Source organism: Lucilia sericata, unplaced genomic scaffold (assembly GCF_015586225.1).
Source record: "Lucilia sericata isolate MDLA Ls3-8-SP2 unplaced genomic scaffold, ASM1558622v1 Contig000686F_arrow, whole genome shotgun sequence".
Lineage (NCBI taxonomy): Eukaryota > Metazoa > Arthropoda > Insecta > Diptera > Calliphoridae > Lucilia > Lucilia sericata.
The window spans coordinates 30,966-50,970 of record NW_023994689.1 but is presented as its reverse complement, the minus strand read 5'-3'; the positions used below and the strand labels follow the sequence as shown (position 1 = coordinate 50,970).

Genomic DNA, 20,005 nt, shown 5'->3' with positions numbered 1-20,005 from the left:
AGGACTATAGACTAGACTATAGACTCTAGACTATAGACTAGACTATAGACTAGACTATAGACTAGACTATAGACTAGACTATAGACTAGACTATAGACTAGACTATAGACTAGACTATAGACTAGACTATAGACTAGACTATAGACTAGACTATAGACTAGACTATAGACTAGACTATAGACTAGACTATAGACTAGACTATAGACTAGACTATAGACTAGACTATAGACTAGACTATAGACTAGACTATAGACTAGACTATAGACTAGACTATAGACTAGACTATAGACTAGACTATAGACTAGACTATAGACTAGACTATAGACTAGACTATAGACTAGACTATAGACTAGACTATAGACTAGACTATAGACTAGACTATAGACTAGACTATAGACTAGACTATAGACTAGACTATAGACTAGACTATAGACTAGACTATAGACTAGACTATAGACTAGACTATAGACTTGACTATAGACTAGACTATAGACTAGACTATAGACTAGACTATAGACTAGATTATAGACTAGATTATAGACTAGACTATAGACTAGACTATAGACTAGGCTATGGACTAGACTATAGACTAGACTATAGACTAGACTATAGACTAGACTATAGACTAGACTATAGACTACACTATAGACTAGACTATAGACTAGACTATAGACTAGACTATAGACTAGACTATAAATTAGACTATAGAATAGACTAAGCCATAGACCAGACTATAGATTAGATGGTAAACTAGACTAGACCGTAGACTTCGAAACTGACAACTAAGCTAAACCTGGTCACCCTTTTCTTTCTACCATCAACTTTAGTACATTAGTATATTTACGATTCTTCAAACTCAACGCTTGACTTTATGGTATCAAACGCCTTAAGCATACATAATGTTTTAACAAAATTAAATTGATATTATAGCGAAACAGAAAATAATAGAAAAAAATCTCTTTAACTAAAAAATAAAAAAATATTGTTGTTTGTCTCTGCCATTCTGGGAAATACTATATCAATATGCACTCTTACTTCATTTCAGACATGATCAACAAGAGACATTAAATCGCTAGATGTTGCTGTTATAGTTGTACTTTTGTTACTAAGAAAAATAAGTTAGAATATATATTATATTATAGTACTAAGTATATGTTTAGTATTAACAATTATTCTTATGACTTGTGTTTTTTTGTGAGTGGTAGAGCAAGTGTGTTTGACTTAGTCCAAGAAAATCATGACAGACATTATGGCGACTTAAAGAAAATAAACTTATATTAGCTTTTCGTTAGGTGAAGTTGAAAGTATGAAGTTTTATATTACATACATATGTACATCAGAAACGAAAAAATGGCCCCTAGCGGACCTATATACATTCGGAAGATTGTAGTCCGAACTATAGAATAGACTATAGTCGAGATTGTAGAATAAATTATAGCTGGACATATGTACATATAGATTAGAACACTATAGCCGAGGCAGTATCGGATCCATAGAATAGACTACAGTTAAGACTATAATTGTGACAATTAAATAGACCATAACCGAGACTAGTAAATACTACATATATAGTCAGAACTATAGAATAGTGTATAGTCGAGGTTAGAGAGTATACTTAGCTGAGTATAGTCAGGGCCCAAATTATGGCATACGATATCGATCGAAATCTCAATAGAATCTAAATGGAGATTTCAATCGATATCGTATCCGGTAATTTGGGCCCAGCATTATAAAATAAACTATGTATTTAGTGTCTGAACTATTCTAAAATTTACAATTTGTATAATTGCAACTTTTAAATGAAAAATATCTAATACATATAAAACGTTTTAAAAGCATTTTTAAATACATACTATTATTGTATAGATATTATAGTTTCTATGTCGTATTTTTTATTAATAAATAAACTAGTTTCTATAGGTTTATTTTTAAATTTGTTCACCATATCAACATTGTAGTTGCTCTTATCAGCCGTCTTGTCATCAGCATGTTTCCATTTAAAGCAACAAAAAAGCTTAACAAAATGTTTATAAGGTTTCATAACATTATCAACATTGTTTAATATTAACAATGTATATAAACAAAGCTGTGCTTTGTTACAAATACGGTATTTGTCAACCTTAATACAACTGGCTCGTTGGTCTAGGGGTATGATTTCCGCTTAGGGTGCGGGAGGTCCCGGGTTCAAATCCCGGACGAGCCCAAGTGAAAATTTTTTTTTATTTTTTTTACATTATATTTTTATATTAATTTCATTTATACAATTAAAATATATATGTGTTGTAAATCTTGTTCACAACTTTTAAAATAAAACGCAGTTATAAGGTGTATTAGCTATGCTGTAGTTGTACGTTAAACGTAACAATTTCCAATAAATATGTACTTTCCAATTTTTTCAAACATTAAAGTTAAATGTATTTTTTATAATTTTTTTTAAATTTAACTTTAATTTGTATGGAAATAATACAAAATAACTTGCTGATGAAAAGTTAACTTAGTCTCAAGTTTCACAGCTGGCTCGTTGGTCTAGGGGTATGATTTCCGCTTAGGGTGCGGGAGGTCCCGGGTTCAAATCCCGGACGAGCCCAAGTGAAACTAAATTTTTTTTAATTTAATTTCTTTATTAACACAACCAATATAATACAGTTTAAAAAAATATTAGACAAATAGAAAAAATATTTAACCCTAGCCCCCATAAAGACCGCTATAGAAAATAGGTTTTTAATCATAGTTAGAATTGAGGTAAAATCTAAGATATGTCACAAACAATGAAAACATTTAAATATATTATAACTGGTGTAGGGTATAATATGGATCAGGCATGGCCGAAAATACTGGCTTACTTGTTTTTTATTCAAGAGACCTTAATAGTATTTTTACGCCAAATGTGAAGCGATTTTGTCTAATTTCAATACCAAACTATATCAACAGAGTATATTTGAGGAATATTTCAGCTCCTTTCGTTTAAGGCTTATCGCGTTTTCAACAGACAGAGAGGACAGCATAGCTGGATCGTTTTAAATTCAAATAACATCCCAGATTATATACACTTTTGAGTGTAAACGATCAATAATTCGATGTAAATGAATACAAACTCCAGATAAAATATCGGCTATAACCTCGTTAAAAAGTTATATATTTCAGTCATATCTTAAATCAATCAGCTGTTCCTATATGTATGTATATACCTTTAAGCTATTCCAACAGATAACAACATAATAATCTGATGGACAAGCATTATTGCTTACTTAGATCAAAAAGTATGTCTTCACTTGGGCTCGTCCGGGATTTGAACCCGGGACCTCCCGCACCCTAAGCGGAAATCATACCCCTAGACCAACGAGCCAGTTATCGGGAGAGAAACAATTAAATTTGAAATATTCAATTACGTTTTAAAGTCAGTTAAAGGGATATAAACAATGGAATCTGAAATTTTTAAGTAAAATTAAAGTTCGGGAAATGCTATCGATAATTCCTCAATTAGCTTTGTGTTTATTTTAAAAGAAATAACTGATGTTGTTTTAATGCAATTAGGTTCAAGTCTAAGTTTCCTAAATTTCATTACACTTTCAAAATATCACCTTCACTTGGGCTCGTCCGGGATTTGAACCCGGGACCTCCCGCACCCTAAGCGGAAATCATACCCCTAGACCAACGAGCCAGATGGAGGGGAACAGTTCCATATACTCCACCAAGAAATCTTACTGGGCCGTAACAATTTAGTATAATTTTCCAGTTATCAGCATGAAAGCATTACAAAAGGGGCCAGTTTAGTGACTCAAATAATTTAACTGCCTTTCCAACCTAACCTAATATTTAAATGCTCTTAGAATAGTTCAGTCTACATCAAAAATGTTTGATTCAATTAAATATGTATAATTAAATTTAAACTTTAAAAAATGTAATATTATATCAGAGCGCCTCACGTCTTGAAGAAAAAGTAGAGTTAAAAAGTAAAACTTAAATAGGACTGACTACTGACATCCTTAACTTAATTTAAAAACAAAAAAAAATTTTCTTACTTGGGCTCGTCCGGGATTTGAACCCGGGACCTCCCGCACCCTAAGCGGAAATCATACCCCTAGACCAACGAGCCAGATAACTGTCCATTATCGTTAAATTTTATTTTTAAAAATCTATATTTAGACATATTTATTTACATAGTTTTCCAGATATTAGTTTTTTCAATGTTTCTATGTGCCGTAAATTTAAACTGAATTTCGGAAGGTTTATTCTGTAATTAGATTTATTAAAAGTTTTATTATATTTATTAATGGACAATTTTTGTACAAAAATTCATCACATTTGCTCATTTCTTGTGAGGGATCACATTGTGCTTGCAAGAGACTAAATATGCACACTAGATATGCACACTTACATAAACATATACTTACAAGGACGACGATCAATATTTATAGGTTTTAAAAACGGAAAGCTAAATTTTGGAGTATAAAAAAGTTATTACACTTGGGCTCGTCCGGGATTTGAACCCGGGACCTCCCGCACCCTAAGCGGAAATCATACCCCTAGACCAACGAGCCAGATAACCTTTTCATTTTTAATTAATTCCAATTTATTAATCCAAATCAATCGATTTTAAAACAACGAGGTAACTATTTAACACACAACTTCTTTGTTTTCGTATATATTTGAATGCATTCTTATAAACCGAAAACGACGAACAAAATATAAACTTAACTTGGGCTCGTCCGGGATTTGAACCCGGGACCTCCCGCACCCTAAGCGGAAATCATACCCCTAGACCAACGAGCCAGTTGAGAGTTACGAAATCGGTAAAAATAATTTTTTTAACGCACATATATTACTTTTGAAATGTCAGTCCTTCTATTTTTAGGTTTAATGTTATAAATTAGAAAATAAAAGTGTATTTTTGTAAAAAATTTCCTTCACTTGGGCTCGTCCGGGATTTGAACCCGGGACCTCCCGCACCCTAAGCGGAAATCATACCCCTAGACCAACGAGCCAGCTATATTTAGAAATTGCACTAGGGGCCCGATAAATGATCAATTAAAATATATAAGTGCATCCAAAATGCAGCCTTAAAATTCAAATTTGTTTTTCATCCCGTTAATGTAAATTTAAATCAAAAAGAAATACATTTTTAGCATTAGTTATCTAAAAAAACAAAACCCATCAAAAGGTATAAAAAAACGGCATTGTACTTGGGCTCGTCCGGGATTTGAACCCGGGACCTCCCGCACCCTAAGCGGAAATCATACCCCTAGACCAACGAGCCAGTTAACGGTTTCCAATGATTTACATTCCAATTGAACAAGAAAACAGTTTTTATAAAAAAAGAATATGAAGGTCAACTATTTTTAATTTGACCTTTAAAAATGCTTAATATTCAATAACCATTTCAGTATTAAACAAAAGTCGAGTGAATGTGTTCGATCAAACTAGCTTGAACTTCATTAACATATGTATCTTTTGTGATACAACAAAACTACACTTGTGTACGTGTCGTTATACATAAAGTCCAGTTTATAATTCACAAACTTCGGTATAACTACGTGTTATGTATTAAATTTGCATGATAATGCAGCATATTTAATTCAATTGTTACTTGTGGAGCTATTATTATCTGATTAGTTTTGTTTTCTAAGTAAAAATATTGTCTTTACTTGGGCTCGTCTGGGATTTGAACCCGGGACCTCCCGCACCCTAAGCGGAAATCATACCCCTAGACCAACGAGCCAGTTAGTCGAATAACATTTCATTAAAATCAAAAGTTATAAAATTCCTAATGGATTCAAAAATTTTGGTATTGAAATGCTAAACTTGTTTCAAATATGTATAAATTTGAAAGTTTTGATACAGTTTTGTAATTTTGATTAGCATATAAACTGATTCAATGCATTTTAATGAACTGTATTATATTAAGTGATCTGGTTTTTAAAACTTTCAACTTTATTTGTAGTACGTGACACTGTTAGTTCATTGGTGATTTTGTTTTTTGTTTATCAAAATAGTAACTTCACTTGGGCTCGTCCGGGATTTGAACCCGGGACCTCCCGCACCCTAAGCGGAAATCATACCCCTAGACCAACGAGCCAGTTAATTAATCTGGAATCGCTTCTGGATAATTTTGTTAGTCCGTCCGTCTGAAAATTTTTTTAAACTTTGTGCGAAGGGTACTGTTTCAAAGTAATTTGCTACGTATTTGGTCCATTATATTATATATGTAGACTTCATACAACCGGACCCTCCAATAGGCCTATAGAGCTCATATAACTATAGACTCTACAAAGATCGGAACAACTATATTTTAGTAAATCCCAAACAATATACTAGATAACACTTCTAAATAAACCTATCAATCCACTAAATTTTATAAAGATGGGCCTATATTTGACTGCAGTCCCATGTAAAGCAACTTTCTGAAAATCGGGTTTTTATCGATAAATTGCATATGTATATGTTTATATCGAAACTAAGGTAAAATTCAATATAAAATTTTAACTACAAAAATATATCACGTTTTGAATATATTTGCCTCAGATGTATGTAGGGTGTAATATGGTCGGCTATGCCCTTTTTTCGTTAATTAATATTAAAATATGTAATTCACTTGGGCTCGTCCGGGATTTGAACCCGGGACCTCCCGCACCCTAAGCGGAAATCATACCCCTAGACCAACGAGCCGTTAGATAATCTTAATTGAAAAATTTTTGAACATTTTTTTATTCAAAATTCGAGAAATTTGATACATTGTATATCATAATATTTTGAGTTCAACTCACGTTCACGAACATTTATTGTTAAAATAATGTTTTTTTTTTCTCTAAAACAAAAGTATACTTTGGGGTTTCTTATACTTGAAACTTTGAGCATTATAAGTTATCAAGGGCTCATGAACTGTCTAAAATTCGAATTCATTATCAAGTAACTAGAGTAGTAAGTAATTATTGTGTGATCAAAGGTATCAAAAGGTAGACTAGACTATAGACTAGACTGGACTATAGACTAGACTATAGACTAGACTATATACTAGGCTATGGACTAGACTATAGATTATACTATATACTAGACTATAGGCTATACTATAGACTAGACTATAGTCTACCACATTGTCTAGTATAGTCTATAGTTTAGTCGGTAGTGTAGTCTATAGTGTAAACTATAGGCTTGTCTATAGTCTAGTCTATAGTATAGTATATGGTCTAGCTTGTGCTAGTCTTGTCTTGTCTGTTGTAGTCTACAGTCCAGTCTATATTCTGGCCTTTAGTTTAGTATATATTCTAGTCTATAGTCTATACTATGGTCTATATTCGAGTCTATAGTGTTGTCTATAATCTAGCCTGTAGTCAATTCTATTGTATAGTCTATAGTCTAGTAGATAGTCTAGTCTACAGTCTAGTCTATATTCTGTTCTATAGTCTAGTTGATAGTGTAGTCTATAGTGTTGTCTATAGTCTTGTCTGTAGTCTTGTCTACAGTCTAGTCAATAGTCGAGTCTAGTTATAGTATAGTCTGTAGTCTTATCTATAGTCTAGTTGTTAGTTTGGTCAATAATGTAGTCTAAAGAGTATCTATATTGTAGTCTATGGTATGGTCTATAGTGACTAGACTATAGACTAGACTATAGACTAGACTACAGACTAGACTATAGACTAGACTATAGACTAGACTATAGACTAGACTATAGACTAGACTATAAACTAGACTATATACTAGACTGTAGACTACACTGTAGACTAGACTGTAGACTAGACTGTAGACTAGACTAGACTGTAGACTAGACTGTAGACTAGACTGTAGACTAGACTGTAGACTAGACTGTAGACTGGACTGTAGACTAGACTGTAGACTGGATTATAAACTAGACTATAGATTACTATAAACTAGACTATAGGCTAGACTATAGTCTACCATATTGTTTAGTATAGTCTATAGTCTAGTCTATAGTTTAGTCGGTAGTGTACTCTATAGTGTAAACTATAGGCTTGTATATAGTCCAATCTATAGTCTAGTCTGTGCTAGTCTTATAATATAGTCTAAAGTGTATCTATATTCTAGTCTGTGGTGTGGTCTATATTGTAGTCTATAGTTTAATGTGTAGTCTAGTCTATGTTTTATAGAAACAAGAACTAATTTGGAAAAATGGAAAAAAATACTTACATATGTTAAAAAAGAAATATGGAGATCGAATTACACTGGTTACGCTGGTATTAAACATAATATCTGTAAGTCCGGTGAAATATTTTGAAAAAATTTAAATTTTATATTTGTAATATAAATACATTAATACATACATATTTTAAATAGGTTTAAATATAAATAGCACTTAACATTCTTCACTTATTTCAGTTTCAGTTGCATACGAAATTCGCCAATAGCATGCTGCATTCTGCACATTTTCTATAGCACTCAATTGTACTAACTTCAAATCCTCAATGCACAATAGTTTTTTTGTCATTTTATTTTGAAACATTATATAGCCAGGTGCATCATGTCTGTATGTATTGAAAGGCCAAATAACTTGCCACAATTGATTTGATTTAAAGTTTGAACTTTTCAAAAAATATACCCTTTTACTGTCATCGCCATAGATATATTCAACCGAACCACCTATTTTTATACCAAATGCGACGTAAGCTTGATCCTGAAATGTCACTAAAGTGCAAATTGTTTGTTTGCCTTTGGGAAGTCTGACATGATTTGTTAGAATATAAGGTTGTTTGAGGTCTTCATATAACAAACGTAATTCCTGGGGTAAATGACAATATAAACGATCCAAACTTTTTTCAAATGTACCATTGCAAGAGGTTTTATTTTTGAATCGATTAACAATATGAAATGTTAGGAGTGACATTAGTTGGCTGGTTTTGGTTGTATCGAGTAAAGATTTATTTAGAAGTTTCTGAAAAGCATCAATTTGTAGTTCTTCATCTTTAAGCAGTACAATTTCTTCAATAATATCTTCAATATCTACACGATTTATGGTTATAGCCCATATAGATTTAACTACTCTTTTATCGATTTCCTGCAGCTTATTCATATTGTTTTCAAATATTTTATTAGTTCCAAAAGATTTTTCTTTAATGGCGGCCTCTAGTTGTTGGGACATTGCAAGTATTAATTGTTTTCTTATAGAATGTGTCAGCAAGACCACAAATTGATCTTCCTCAGCACAAGTTATATCCATTAATTTCTTGAACATTTCAATAAGAACACTTTTATCGATTTCACAATTATCATGGCTTTCATGCCAAAATCTTTGTATAGTAGATAATGTTAAAGTTGTGTCAGCGAGCGTATATTGTTGATATGTCAGATCAATAAATGTACATATTATTAAAATCGCTATAATAGAGAGCTTAAGCTTGTTTTTGCGCAACATAATCGTTAAATTTGCAAACCCAGACTGAGAGTTGGAGATTTTTGTTATATTGTTAAAAACAATGAAATTGAAAAGATAATGCATTTTTCTATTATTCTCTTCTCTATTGCAATTGAAATCAATATGTAACAAAAAATTGGAATACTCACAACACTGAGCAGATAAGAATATATAAAATAATTTATTTCAAACCCAGAGATTTTGAGTCTCAATAGAATATCAGTAAGAGATGAGTATGATTTAAACTAGAGCAGAGATGGTAAAGTCGGCACATATAAACTTTTTAATAAATTAGCCTAAATATCGTGGACTGATATTTCGCATTTCCTATACCAAATAAATTTGAACACTAATTGTCCCCGATGCACAGTGGTATAGGAAAAAAAAAAGAGGGAAATAATTCGGTAACTTCTAAACGGTTAATCCGATTTTAATGAAATTTGGTATGCACAAAGAGGAGGTGTTGTCGAGTTTAGGTTTTGAATTTGGACCTTATAGGCCAACCAGGGGCCCGGCGGGGGGTCCTCAAATTAGGACACCTCGGCTATGTTAAATTTTTAAAACGATCCTATTTCTTCATTTGAGTTCCGATTTAAAAAAAATTTCGTATATAGAATCTCCTCATCGAGCACTATAAAAAATGTCGTCGTAGCAGTAAATTATCTCTTATAGTTTAGGAGATATTCGCATTTGAATATTAAAATTTTAAAATTTTTACCGTCCTTACTTTAGTTTTTTTGATAATAGCAGGTCCAAATATTTCCGATTTTCGCCATTTTTTTTTATTTGCTTAACAACAAGTTTATATACCAAGCAGTGAAAGAATTATGTAAAAATCATGACTGAGTCCAAAGTTATAGGCATTTAAATTTAAAAAATTAAAAAAAGGCGATTTTTTGTAATTTTTTTGGGAAAAAAGTATCTTTTTCTTTTTAAGTTATCTAAAAAGTTTCTAAGAAGATGTATATAGAATTTATACTTTTTGGAAAGCTGACTTTACATAAAATACGATAAATGAAACAAAACCTAAAAATTTTTGATACCGAGGGGACCAGGTCCATCCAAAAAAACCCTATTTTTTATGGAAAATTAAATTTTGAGCAAAAATTCTCAAATCGCATAGTCGATATCAAATTATAGTGACCTGTTTTATATGACCCAATAAGTTCTTAATCATTTTGTAACGGGTTTCGATAACCCCGCCCCTGGTATGGATATAATAGGCAAAAAACCAAAAAATCCCATTTTTGGGATTTTTTAAAACTTTTTTGGGAATTCCGGGATTTCTAATAAGAAAATTCGAAATTTTTATTTAATTTTGGATTTTGAGTAAAAAAATCTACCTAACTGTAAAATTTCATCAAAAAATATTCATAAATAAAATTTTTATTGCAATTTGAAAAATTTGTATCTTCGCAAAAACTGAATAAAAAACATTTTTTAATTTTTTTTAAAAAAAGTATTCCGCGAATTTTTTAATTTTCAAAAATTATATACAGTTTTGAAAAATAGACAAAATTACCTTTCCATTGATATATAACATGCCTACCTAATGTTTTTTAAGTGACAAATTAATTAGGGAAAACTCAACATCTTTTAGAAAATTTACCTAGCACTATTATTTTCATCCATATATGTAACAAATTTAAGAGTTAACCTTATGGATGAAAATAATAGTGCTAGGCAAATTTTCTAAAAGATGTTGAGTTTTCCCTAATTAATTTGTCACTTAAAAAACATTAGGTAGGCATGTTATATATCAATGGAAAGGTAATTTTGTCTATTTTTCAAAACTGTATATAATTTTTGAAAATTAAAAAATTCGCGGAATACTTTTTAAAAAAAAAAATAAAAAATGTTTTTTATTCAGTTTTTGCAAAGATACAAATTTTTCAAATTGCAATAAAAATTTTATTTATGAATATTTTTTGATGAAATTTTACAGTTAGGTAGATTTTTTTACTCAAAATCCAAAATTAAATAAAAATTTCGAATTTTCTTATTATAAATCCCGGAATTCCCAAAAAAGTTTTAAAAAATCCCAAAAATGGGATTTTTTGGTTTTTTGCCTATTATATCCATACCAGGGGCGGGGTTATCGAAACCCGTTACAAAATGATTAAGAACTTATTGGGTCATATAAAACAGGTCACTATAATTTGATATCGACTATGCGATTTGAGAATTTTTGCTCAAAATTTAATTTTCCATAAAAAATAGGGTTTTTTTGGATGGACCTGGTCCCCTCGGTATCAAAAATTTTTAGGTTTTGTTTCATTTATCGTACTTTATGTAAAGTCAGCTTTCCAAAAAGTATAAATTCTATATACATCTTCTTAGAAACTTTTTAGATAACTTAAAAAGAAAAAGATACTTTTTTCCCAAAAAAATGACAAAAAATCGCCTTTTTTTAATTTTTTAAATTAAAATGCCTAGAACTTTGGACTCAGTCATGATTTTTACATAATTCTTTCACTGCTTGATATATAAACTTGTTGTTAAGCGAATAAAACAAAATGGCGAAAATCGGGAATATTTGGACCTGCTATTATCAAAAAAAACTAAAGTAAGGACGGTAAAAATTTTAAAATTTTAATTTTCAAATGCGAATATCTCCTAAACTATAAGAGATAATTTACTGCTATGACAACATTTTTTATAGTGCTCGATGAGGAGATTCTAAATCGGAACTCAAATGAAGAAATAGGATCGTTTTAAAAATTTAACATAGCCGAGGTGTCCTAATTTGATGACCCCCCGCCGGGCCCCTGGTTGGCCTATAAGGTCCAAATTCAAAACCTAAACTCGACAACACCTCCTCTTTGTGCACACCAAATTTCATTAAAATCGGATTAACCGTTTAGAAGTTACCGAATTATTTCCCTCTTTTTTTTTTCCTATACCACTGTGCGATGTCGTCTACAAAAGAGTGCAATTGTTGAAAACTCAAGTTCAAACAGCGGCAAGCACTACTGAGACATGAATTGAATTGATTGAAACTATACTTTTGCCTTAAATTCAGTATCAATTCTAAACTTTCCATACCTGAAGTATAATATTTCATTATTGATATTAGAGAGATTATAGAGAGAAAGCGAATAGAGTGAAAAATTTCCCGCGAATTGAACAAATTAGTAGACTAATTAAATGTATAATGGATTCTGAAACATTTTATTTATTTTCTTCTTTTGGGAAAATACTAAATAACGAAATCTAAACAGTTCCGTGAGATTTTTTTATAGAAAACTGTAAGTGGCAAATTGTTTTGCTATAAGTGGCTCTATAAGCTTTGCTCCACAGGGAAATACGAGGACTATGCTTGAGACCTAAAGCAAGCGTATTTCGGGTAAATCTGTTTTAAGCAGGAGAGTGGAACCTGTTGAGACATCACGAAAGTAAATCGGCCGAACTTTAATAGATATAATGGAATCATGGTTCTATACCCAACCTAAAGTATACCAATTGGCTCACAACCACTTTCTGAGACGATTTAGATATCGCACACCCAGTACAAAAGTGACACAACTCAAAATTTAATTTTTGCGTTTTTATATTCTTTAAGCCTTAAGTTTAAGCCTTAAACTATGTACAAGATACTTGTTTAACTCTACAAAAATATTAGTGTATTTTGTTGTTGTTAACTGTTCAAGAAAAAACGTTATGTCTTTCTTTATCTTTCAGAATTTGTAAAAAATTAGTTTCCTTTTCTTAAAAAAAAAAATTGGAGTTGTGTCACTTTTGTACTGGGTGTGCGATATGTCCGTCTGTTTTTCAAGATAATTTGATGAAATTTGGCATATACTCTTTTTTTGACCCAGGAAAAAAACCTATTGAAAATAGTTAAAATCGGTAAATTATTTTGCCTAACCCCCATTAAACCATATCCCCCGAATAGGGCTTTTGAGCTCATAATTATGTTAAATGTTCTTGTATCTCTGCAAAAATCAGCAAGGCTTAATTTTATATAAGTATAAATGATACTACCGATTTTCGTAATGATTGAGCCTCATTTGACCCTAGCTTCCATACAAAGTCGCCTTCAGAAGATAACTTGAAGATCGCAGTTATTTATAAACACTAATGAATGTACATATTTTACAGCTCTAGGCCTTAAGAAACCGATATAATACAATAGCTTAAAATAAAAAAAATTCAGTAATTTTGATGAAATATTGATCCCAGGTCCATTCTGAGTCCAATTTGGATTCAGCATGGGATTTTACCAACAAAGTTAGTTTGGAGCCAGATTAGTCAAATTTTTAATTTATTTTTTTGTTTGCTTCAATCTCGAAAACTACTGGCCGAATCTGGCTGGAAACTCACTTTTATTGTAAATTCCCATGATGAATTCGACAATGACCTCAGAATGGACCTAGGTCCATTGCTTCATCAAAATTCCCGAAATTTTTTTATTTTGAACAATTCTGAAATTTGTTATTCTGAAATTTGTTATTTAATACTAAATTCTAAGCTGAATCTGAAAATGGTTTCAGAATTGAGCTAGGTCCATTATTTCATAAAAATTTTGCTCAAAAATTTTGAACCAAATATCCCACGAAATTTCATTTCACATCAAGATTTTTCTAATATGTGAGGTTTTTAGCTTGGCTAGCAAATTTTTAAATATTCAAGACAGAAACCCCCAAATGTAGAGGAAATTTTGGAAAATTTTGAGATGACATAAAATTTTGTAGTAAAATCGGTCTGAAATATTGTTTGGAAATATTTTGATAAAATATTGGTCCCAGGTCCATTCTGAGTCCATTTTTGGATTCAGCATCGAATTTTACCAGAAAGGCGAGTTTGCCGCCAGATTCGGCCAGTATTTGCCGAGTTTGAAGAAAAACAATAAAAAACAGAAATTTTAATGAATGTTGGACTTAGGACCTATACTGCAACAAAATTTTCATTTAATTTTTTTGTTTGCGTTAATCTCGAAAACTACTGGCCGAAATGGCTGAAAATTCGCCTTTCTGGTAAATTCCCATGCTGAATCCGAAAATTCCCGAAAGTTTTTTATTTTGAACAATTTGTGCTATTATTTAGGGATCTTAAGGCCAAGGGAAACTGAAATTTGTTATTTAATACTAAAATCTATTCTGAATCAAAAAATGAGACTTAGAATAAACATAAGACCTATAATTTAATAAAAAATTTCGGATGTCGTGACCGAAAGTGTCTAGAAAGTGGCCGTTTTGGTATCTAATGATTCTTCGGCATCTAATGAACTATCAACTTACCTCTGAATGTTTAGATTTTCCAAGAATTAAACACTTCATAAAGATAAATTTAATTAAATTATCAACTATAGTGGGGAGGGTATTATGCGTTTGTGCTGATGTTTGTAACACTCAAAAATATTGGTCCTACACCCACCTTAAAGTGTACAAATCGGCAGAATCACTTTCTGAGTCGATTAAGCTATGTCGTCTGTCTGTCTCTCTGTCTGTGTGTCCATGTACTCTACAGGTCGCAATTTTTAAGATAATTTGATGGAATTTGGCACATGTCCATGCCCGACCATATGTTTGTTCACTTTCAACTGTCAATCAGTTCGTCTCCAGCAATGCGGATGGTCACGTAAAGCACTCAGACATTCTTGTATCTCAACCATATTTTTAATTCAGCTTTTGTTGCATCGAATGCTTTTGTGTATGTCAGGTTAATTACCTCGCTATTACATTCGCCCTTTCGTTGCCGACTACTACCCAGCAAAAAATAATTGATGTCATACTTTACAAACGACATCTTAATCACATCTAAAAATGTGATTGCATACTTTTCGCTTTTATAAACCAAACATATACTTACAAATTAAAACACAGTTAAAAACAAGTAAGAAAGTATAGTCGGGCGTGGCCGACCATATGATACCCTACACCAGTTATGAATATTAAATGTGATTTATTTTTCATAATATCGCATTTATCTTCAATATTCCCTTGTTCCGATACATTTAAGCAATTTATGGATGAAAAACTAATTTTCTGAAAGAGGCTTTATATGGGGGCTAGGGGCAAATATGGACCAAGCCCGATAAAATTTTGTGAATATATTTATATTTACATAATATTTTATTGTGCTGAATTTCATCGCGATATTTGTGTTTATAAGTTAATTTGGGACATTCAAGTAATTTTCTGAAGGGGACTTTGTATGGGAGCTAGGGTCAAATGGGGCCCGATCTTTATGAAATTTGGCAGGGTTATCAAGACTTCCATAAAACTTAGTTGTGCCGTATTTTATCGATATATCTGTATATTTAACATAATTATGAGCTCAGAAGCCCTTTTCGGGCGGTTCTGTTCTATGGGGGATAGGTGAAATAATGGACCGATTTTAACCATTTTCAATAGGCTTCGTCCTTGGGTCAAATAAAACGTGCGTGCCAAATTTCATCCAATTATCTTGCGCACAAGGTTTACATGGAGAGCCAGCCAGCCAGACGGACGGACGGACGGACGGACATAGCTTAATCGACTCAGAAAACGATTCTAAGCCGATTGGTATACTTTAAGGTGGGTCTAGGACGAATATTTTTATATGTTACAAACATCAGCACTAATCCAATATACCCTCCCCACTAAAGTGGTGTAGGGTATAATGAGAAAAGAGATGTAGAAAAGTCACTACAAACAACATATTCGAAGTACTTCAAATTTTGATGAAATTTACATAAGCGTTTCATTAAAAGAATGTGGTTTATTTTTGACATACAAATATCGGATTTTTACAGCTTCTAAAGATAAGATTAGATGTAGTTCAAAGTTGTCAGAAATGAACAACATCCCTCCAATGACACGCTAATGTAAAATTCATAGGTTTTTCACCTGAATTTGAAGCACTTCGGGTTACTAGTTGTGATGAACATTCTACATCTTTTTCCACACTTTTTTTGCTGGGTACCTAGTGGCCTAGTATGCAAATGATGTAAACCTTACCTCTGGGAGAGTATTCAGTTAGAGCTTTCTTGCAATCCAATACGGTTTTAGATTTAATTCTATCACCTAATATCGCCCTAATTGCCTTCAGGTTGTCGGGCTGTTGTTCTTGAACTTTTGCCTGGAAGCTTGTGTTATGATTAGGTAAACGGTGTTATATTTATGATTCTGGGTCTTCAATATAGAACCCCAGGCCGACTTTGTCCCACAATTTAAAGCCATATGTGTAACAACGGATTACTACTGCTATTTGCTCTAGCGTTCCGTTTGACCAAGACATTCGTCTGGTATGTGATCAGGCACGCCCGATGATTGTTTATAACCTTCCAGTTTGTCTAAAGTAAAAAACCGTTCGGCTGTAAGCTTCGCCTTATATCTTAATGTTTTGATGGGTGGAATATCTAGCAACGTTTCCAGAGCCTTGGTTGAAGTAGTACACCAGTGGCACCACTTATACTCAAGCAGCATGTACGCTGAACTCCCTATTGTAGTTTGATATTACACTTTTTGTCCAAAGCAGTCCACCAGATTATTGAAGCATAAGCTAGAATTTGTCTAATTACACTTTTACGAAGCCAATTTATCATAGTAGGACTAAGATACCATTCCATGCCTTCAGTTCTCCTACATATCGCCCAGCACCGATGGGCCTTGTTGATCCTATCCTCTATGTGGTGTCTGCATTTTATTTTCTTATCAAGGTTTACACCTAAGTACTTAACTTTGTCTGTCACCGGTATCTTCTTGAAGTAGGGTCCAGTATACGTAGAAATTTTTATCTTTCTTGTGAAAAGACGGATTACATACATATATACATAGAACCTTCCTCATCTATTATCTTTCATAGCTTAGGAGTTGATTTTCAACATTTTTACCGATAACAGCGGGTTTATATAGAGACTACTACCGCAATGAATGAAGAACGAGTTAGTTAGAACAGGATCCGCTTTGAATATCTCTAACTCGATCCTCAGTTGCAATTCCATTGCGATCTTTCAAAAGTGATATCCTCAGTTCGTTCCTTTTCAAAAGGCTGAAAACATTTTGAACATATATAGAGTGTCACAATGAGAAACGTTCGTCGACTCGGGCTACCTTTCAATGAATGAAGGACGCAATGAATGAAGGACGAGTTAGTTACAACAGGATCCGCTTTCAATATCTCTAACTCGATCCTCAGTTGCAATTCCATTGCGATCTTTCAAAAGTGAAAGGCTGAAAACATTTTGAACATATATAGAGTGTCACAATGAGAAACGTTTATCGGGTCGGGCTACCTTTCAATGAACAGAAAAAATGAAGGGCCTCAAGAGAAATAAATTGTAACTATATTTTTGCTATCGTTGAGCGAGTTATCTGGATATAGACTTAATATCCTCATAGGATTTATCAGGCTACAGACTGGATCCAATAATACAAAACGGAATGCTTTCGAATCTATATTACTGGTTGCGCATCCACGATAATAAACCATTTTATAATAAAGTTGGACCTAAACCGATTTTATGAAAAATTTCTAAGTTATAAAATATATAGAATACTTACTTCAACTTTTCATGAAATTAATATTATTTTATTATATATATTTTTTTTGTTTAACAATAACTTTATTTAAATCTTAATAAAAACTATAATTATATAATTAATAAAAATGTTTTAAATAATTTTATATATTGTTTATTATTATTATTTTAGTTTAATATATAAATAATGCATATGGATTAATTCAATGGTTAACAAAACAAATATATATATTATAATAATTAATATTATTTAATAAAAATAGTATAAGTATAAGAGAAAAAAAAAGAAGAAAATTATTTTTATAAAAAAAATAAACAAAAATATTAAAATTTATATTCTAAATGATAAAGCAACTAAAGTTTTAAATAATTCCAATATTGATTTTTAATTTAAAGAAACAAAAACATAAAACGTTTTTATTTATTAATAAAGATTTTTAAATTTTGTTTTTATAATTTTAACAAAAAAATTTTAAGTTTAAAACATAAAATTAAGAATTTCTAAATATTTGTTTTTTTTTTTGGTATACAACACAAAATGTTTAAATTTAGAAACTAATTTTAACAAAACTATAACAACAAATAATTAAGAAAAAAATATATAAACTATTTATAGAATAATTATTGCTTGTTTAACAACTAAAGCAAAAGAAATATATATGTTTAAAAAATATAATAAAGAAAAACAATGATGACATGTTAAGAGATAAAAAAAAATCTACACTCACAAAAATTATTAAATGAATTTAACATTATTTTAATAAAATTATATATTTTATTTGCAATGTGTTAATATGATTAGAATAGTTATTTTGAACAAGTGATTAATAGTGCAAAATTAATGTTAAATCCACTAACAAATTAAAGGTTTACGTAGCAAAACAAAGATTTTTTTAAAAAGCTTTAAAGTTTTATAAAAAATATTTTAAAAGTTTTTATGTGAAATTTTGGTAGAACAAATTAAACTTCAGAGCTTCGTATTTAACTAAAGTGTCAATAAGTTTAAATAAGCTTAAAGCTGAATTTAACTTTTTTTAAGAAAAATTAAAGCTTTATATACTGTTCTATTCAAAATTTAAATTTAACTTAACTTTCAACGAATTGAAGTTAAACATCAACTATTTTCAGAAAAACTACACTGTTTTGTGCAAAATTCCCGAGCTTTAAGCATGTTTAAATAAGCTTTAAGCTCGGTTTAACTTATTTGTGGAAGCTTTTATATTTGTTTTAGGCTGTTGTAAGTCAAAAGCACCTCTTTTAAACTTTAACTAAACTTTCTACAAGTAAAAACGAAATCTAAACCTATTTTGAGAAACACAAAAGCTTTTATATTTGATTTAATGTGGTCTATGCCAAAGCTCTGTATTTTTAGTAAAAGTTAAGTTTTTATAAGTGTTTTCTATCGCCCTAGTTATTTAATTAAATTTTTATCAAGATAAAACAAGCTTTTGCAATTGTTTTAAGCAGCTCTATGTGAAAGCACAGGAAAAATAAAGCTTTTATATTCGTTTTCTATTGAACTATGCCACAACATCTCTCTGTAAGTTTAACTAAACTTCCAATGGGTGAAAACTTGTATTAAACTGAGTTTAAACTATTTTGAGAAAAAACTAAAGCTTTTTGATTTAAACTATTCTATGCAAAAGCACTGTTAGACATTAATTTAACTAAGGTTAAGTAATGTAAAGTTTTGGAAACTTTTAAACTTTTATTTTGTGAAAAATAAAAGGTTTTATATTTGACTTAGACTGGTCTATGACAAAAGCTCTTCAAAAAGCTTTCATACTTGTTTTCTATCTAACTGTGCAACAACACTGCGCTTTGAGTTTAACAAAACGTGCAATAAGCGAAAACAAGGTATTAGACTGAGTTTAACCAATTTTGAGAAAAACAAAAGCTTTTATATTTGATTTAGACTTTTCTATGAAAAAGCACTGTTAAACTTTAGTTTAACTAAGCTTAAGTAATGTAAAGTTTTGGAAACATTTGAACTTTTATTTTAAGAAATATACCAGCTTTTATATTTGATTTATATTCGGTTGGATATCCGAAAGCTCTGTTTTTAGGAAAAATTAAGATTTTATATCTGCTTTCTATTTTCCTAAATAAGAAGAAACAAGCTTAGCATTTGTTGTATAATGTTCTGTGTGAAAGCACTGCTTTTTTTGAGGAAAAAG

The 20,005-nt window shown here is 31.1% G+C and overlaps 12 non-coding genes across 12 annotated transcripts; 2 read left to right on the top strand and 10 right to left on the bottom strand.

Annotated features, from left to right (window-relative positions):
• Positions 1 to 2,131: 2,131 nt before the first annotated feature.
• Trnap-agg lies at positions 2,132 to 2,203 on the top strand. The gene has a single exon. It is a non-coding gene; the product is annotated as a tRNA-Pro (tRNA).
• A 312-nt stretch (positions 2,204 to 2,515) lies between these two features.
• Positions 2,516 to 2,587, top strand: Trnap-agg. The gene has a single exon. It is a non-coding gene; the product is annotated as a tRNA-Pro (tRNA).
• Positions 2,588 to 3,274: 687 nt separating this feature from the next.
• On the bottom strand, positions 3,275 to 3,346 carry Trnap-agg. The gene has a single exon. It is a non-coding gene; the product is annotated as a tRNA-Pro (tRNA).
• Positions 3,347 to 3,589: 243 nt separating this feature from the next.
• Positions 3,590 to 3,661, bottom strand: Trnap-agg. The gene has a single exon. It is a non-coding gene; the product is annotated as a tRNA-Pro (tRNA).
• Positions 3,662 to 4,024: 363 nt separating this feature from the next.
• On the bottom strand, positions 4,025 to 4,096 carry Trnap-agg. The gene has a single exon. It is a non-coding gene; the product is annotated as a tRNA-Pro (tRNA).
• Positions 4,097 to 4,469: 373 nt separating this feature from the next.
• Trnap-agg lies at positions 4,470 to 4,541 on the bottom strand. Its single transcript has one exon. It is a non-coding gene; the product is annotated as a tRNA-Pro (tRNA).
• Positions 4,542 to 4,701: 160 nt separating this feature from the next.
• On the bottom strand, positions 4,702 to 4,773 carry Trnap-agg. Its single transcript has one exon. It is a non-coding gene; the product is annotated as a tRNA-Pro (tRNA).
• Positions 4,774 to 4,913: 140 nt separating this feature from the next.
• Positions 4,914 to 4,985, bottom strand: Trnap-agg. Its single transcript has one exon. It is a non-coding gene; the product is annotated as a tRNA-Pro (tRNA).
• A 200-nt stretch (positions 4,986 to 5,185) lies between these two features.
• Positions 5,186 to 5,257, bottom strand: Trnap-agg. Its single transcript has one exon. It is a non-coding gene; the product is annotated as a tRNA-Pro (tRNA).
• A 390-nt stretch (positions 5,258 to 5,647) lies between these two features.
• Positions 5,648 to 5,719, bottom strand: Trnap-agg. Its single transcript has one exon. It is a non-coding gene; the product is annotated as a tRNA-Pro (tRNA).
• A 285-nt stretch (positions 5,720 to 6,004) lies between these two features.
• Trnap-agg lies at positions 6,005 to 6,076 on the bottom strand. The gene has a single exon. It is a non-coding gene; the product is annotated as a tRNA-Pro (tRNA).
• A 518-nt stretch (positions 6,077 to 6,594) lies between these two features.
• Trnap-agg lies at positions 6,595 to 6,666 on the bottom strand. Its single transcript has one exon. It is a non-coding gene; the product is annotated as a tRNA-Pro (tRNA).
• Positions 6,667 to 20,005: the final 13,339 nt, after the last annotated feature.